This window comes from Belonocnema kinseyi, chromosome 1, assembly GCF_010883055.1.
Source record: "Belonocnema kinseyi isolate 2016_QV_RU_SX_M_011 chromosome 1, B_treatae_v1, whole genome shotgun sequence".
NCBI lineage: Eukaryota > Metazoa > Arthropoda > Insecta > Hymenoptera > Cynipidae > Belonocnema > Belonocnema kinseyi.
Genome location: NC_046657.1, coordinates 21,925,597 through 21,929,766, shown reverse-complemented (window position 1 = coordinate 21,929,766; position 4,170 = coordinate 21,925,597). Strand labels below are relative to the sequence as shown.

At 32.7% G+C, this 4,170-nt stretch overlaps 1 protein-coding gene across 2 annotated transcripts in view; it reads right to left on the bottom strand.

The window, feature by feature from the left end:
- Positions 1-1,127: 1,127 nt before the first annotated feature.
- LOC117173324 (QRFP-like peptide receptor) overlaps positions 1,128-4,170 on the bottom strand; it is a 236,992-nt gene continuing 233,949 nt past the window's right edge. For both annotated transcript variants that reach the window (XR_004467166.1, XM_033361870.1), the window contains one exon: positions 1,128-3,454. The gene's annotated coding sequence lies outside the window, so the exon portion shown is untranslated. The remainder of the gene's footprint in view (positions 3,455-4,170) is intronic.

Sequence of the window (4,170 nt, the reverse complement as noted above, 5' to 3'; positions counted from 1 at the left end):
AGCTATCTAAGGATGGTACTATAGAACGCCACCTCAAGGTAGGCCTAGTGGCGCCATCTCTTGGTCAGGCCGGAAACTTATCAATCCACCCTCGTAGTTCTAAGTTTCTTCAAATGAATAATGTGCGTCTAAATTTTGAATGACCTGTAGTACAATGAAATGAATTTTATTGTGTTACAACGGGAACACTTAAGTTAAGTTGTGTTGCGTTAAGCAAAATTTCGTTAGGTTCTGTTCAGTTAAATTCATTTGTAGTTTAAGATAGAGTTAACCTATTAAATATAGCACACATTTAAGACTCAGAACCGTACGCTTACATAGCTACACGTGTGGTTGAATTTCATTCGGCTAGATTAGGTTAGGTCAGGTTTTGTTAGGTTAGGATAGGGTAAACCTCTATGTAGGTTAAGCCGAAGCTGAATGAAACGGTACCGCAAACACAACGGGACAACACAATCAGTTTAATTGTGTTTCGTGAGGTTAGGTTAGGTTAGGCTAGGTTAGATTTATTTCTAGGCTAGGCTCGAGTTGACCCATTCGATGTAGCACACATTTGTTACTGGGAAAATATGCCTCCAGAGCTTTACGTGTAGTTCAATAAATTTTCGTTAATTCAGGTTAGGTGAGGTCAGGTTCTGTTGAGTAAAGTTATGTTAAACAAGTTGATATCAGGCAGAGGTTGATCCTTCACAGTTGTCGACATGTTTTTGAAGTGAAAATTTGCATCACTGGCATTATTTTGAAATTTATTTGCCTCAGTGCATGATTTTTCGTCATTTTTTGAGGTTATGGCTCAACCATGACGTGATGGGTGATTTTTGATACCGAATTTGAATTCAGCATCCCAAAATTCATAGGAATACGTGTGTCTTGTTACCAGATCCGCACACTTATTTTTTTTCGTGTGGCTGTGTTATTGTTAATACAAAATTAGAAAAATTCACTAAAATATAGAGTATAAAAGTGGATTTATATTAACACCAAATGATAATTACAATTCCAGAATTACCAAAGTTGACGGTATATAAAGAGGTAAAGGTAGTGAATAAGAGAGACATTAATTGGCATTCAAATTTTATTTATTTACTAATTTTTTATAATTTGATACACCTTCTATGGTTAACAATTAAAAACGTCTAATAACACTCATATAATCGTAGTCTAAAAAAAATATTTTATTTTATTTTTTTGCTTGTTACGCCCCAAATGTAACGAAGCAAAAAAACACTACTATTTTCAATTTAAAAAAATTAATTAGTATTATTCTCGAGATCTGATATTCTGTTTTCGCACTTGCCTTCACAAAAATTGATTTTTTATTAATAACCTATTCTGCCACTTAAGCAACACAGAAATGTTCTGATTATAACCAAATATTTAAATCTTTTCAGGGTTTTGAAAACTATATTTTGAATACCTATATAGTGAAGAAGAAAGGAAAAGAAATTTACTTGTATCTATCATTATTTCATCAGAAAATAAAAAACAATTCTTTAAATCATCGATGGTTTTTCAGAGAGGTCACATTCTTCCAACATATATTTTTATTTGAAAACTATTTTCAAATTGATAGACGCGTTGACGCACACAGTTACGAGTTTTTTTTATTTATGATACTTTGATCAAATGTTATGTCGATTGACAATAAATTCGTCAGTATTTTTTACGATCTACGGACACTTAAAACGATGCAGATACGTTTCGCCTTTTTATATTAAAGTTTATTGAAAGTTTTTAAGATGATTTTTTATTCCTATAGAGTACGTAACATTAAATACAATTTTTCTATTAGAAAAAAATTAAAGCTCTAGCATTTTCGTGGATGTCGATTTCTTGGTATATTTTTTATTCGAAGTCGACAGTACACGGAAAAAATTACAACTATTTCATAATTCGTCAAATATTCTATTTGAAATAAATGCGCATGCTATGTTCTACTTACGAATACCTTAAAAAATTTGTCATTCAAAAGAAGCGAAATTTTTGGATAAAAATGGAAAATGTAGAAAGATTTTGAATACTTTCTCATTATTTTATAAATATATTTACAAACTTAAATTTACATTAAACTTTTACTCATTTCAAGGCTCATTTATTCTAATGCTCACTTATTTAAAGTTCCCCAAGCTCGGATATTCCAAGTAACGAAGCTTCTTTACCGCCCACCACTTTCCCTGCACAGTCTCGCCGCGTCAGCAGCTGACCAATTAAAGAGAGGTTGGAAGAGGGGGAAGCTCTTGCGCAATGCAAGGATGTGTGCACAATTACAGCGCAAGCATTGATAAAAGGCAGAGGCAGCCAATGAAAGTCCCTTGACAAAATCACCCCACGACTCGCGGTAGAGGTGGGGGCCCCTGTAGACTTGAAATGTCCCGATAGGTTTTCGAATATTTTTCCGAATATTTACGTTTTTCACCCCCTGGAATAAATGAGAGTTCACTGTATATTTAGTTTATAATAAATTCTATCAAAATTACAGGAAAAATGAATATTTACAATAAATAAAAATAAATATGAATCAACATTGTTAAAAAATAACATTAGTGATTTATTATAACAAATACGTAATACTACAAACATCCTTAAACGAAAAAAATGCGTTTTTAACATCTTTTTTTCCATTTTTATCCATGAAAAATGACATCAAACATATATTTTTTTTTAATTTGTACGGTTTTTTCACCGAATAATACTAATATAGCGATTGAGTTTCCCCGTTTTCTTGTCCCACTTCCTAAATCCAAAATTGTGATTTCATTTAAAATATTGATCGGATTGAGGATTAGGAACAAGATTAATTTTTTTAAATATCTTTGTTACAAAAAAGAAACAAAATTTGTTTTTCGTTTACATTTTCGTAGTCTGGATATGTCGAAAAATTTGATTCGAATATATTTCGGGTGTGAAAAAAAATACACTGAGTCGATTATTATATTACAAAATTTCAAATTTTAATTCAGTAAACATTTTCAGTTGGGCCCTGATCAAGCGATAGTTGGGAAATTTTTTATTACAATTTGTGGCAGGGCGCTGTGCAGGCACTGATTGGACGCTTTTGCGGATATTTTTTTTAAATTAAAATTTCTAAACGGGTGCTGATCAGGTAATATATTGGCAATTTTTAGTTATAATTTCTAGTCCGGTGCTGATTAGGTGCTAATTGGGTGCTGTTTAGACAATCTTTTAAATAATGTTTCTATATGAAAGCTAATCAGGAACTGGTTGAACGTTTTTTATTACAATTTCTAGTATGATGATGTTTAGTCGCAGGTTGGGTGCTGTGTTGGATATTTAAAAAAATTAGAATTTCTATACGGCACTGATCAGACACGAGTTTGGTAATTTTGTGTACAAATTTTAGGTTAGTTACTGATCAGGTGCTATTTAATAAACTTTGAGTTAACATTTCCTGCCAGATGCTGCTCAAGCGCTGGTCGGGTGCTGTTTGGGCAACCTTTTAAAAAAAATTGTATAGGAGTGTTGAACAGGCTCTGGTTTAGCAATTAAAGGTTCCAAAAGGGCCATGATCAGGCAATGATTTGGCAATTTTTTGGCAAAAGTTATAGTTGGTCACTCATCATGCGCTATTTGAATAGGTTTTAGTTAATATTTCCACTCTGGTGCTGATCAGACACTAGTTGGAAAATTTTTTAATACAATTTCCCGAGGGGCGCTAATCAGGTGCTGGTTCGGCCTTTTGTTGGATACTTTTTTTTTAATTAAAATTTCTATACGAGGCTGAACAGGCCCTGGCATGCGCATTTTTTGAAAAAGAAATAGTTGGACACTGATCAGGCGCCGTGTGAACTATTTTTAATTATTATTTTCAGTAGGGCGCTAATCATGCTCCGGTTGGATGCTTGTAGAAAAATTTTTGAATAAATATTCTATACATGTGCTGATCAGGCACATTTTGACTTTTTTAAATTACATATTCTGCTACAGCGCTGATAAGGCGCTGATAATTTGCTTAATTAAAATTTGTAAACGGGCGCTGATCAGAAAGTGGTTTAGCGATTTTTTGTGGTTTAGCGATCCGACGCTGATTGGGCACTTTATTAAATATTTTTTTCTATTAAATATTTCTTCCTATTAAAATTTCTATACTGGCGCTGATCAGGAAATGGCTAAATAATTGTTCTCTAAAAAATTTTTTTTTATCAGTGATCA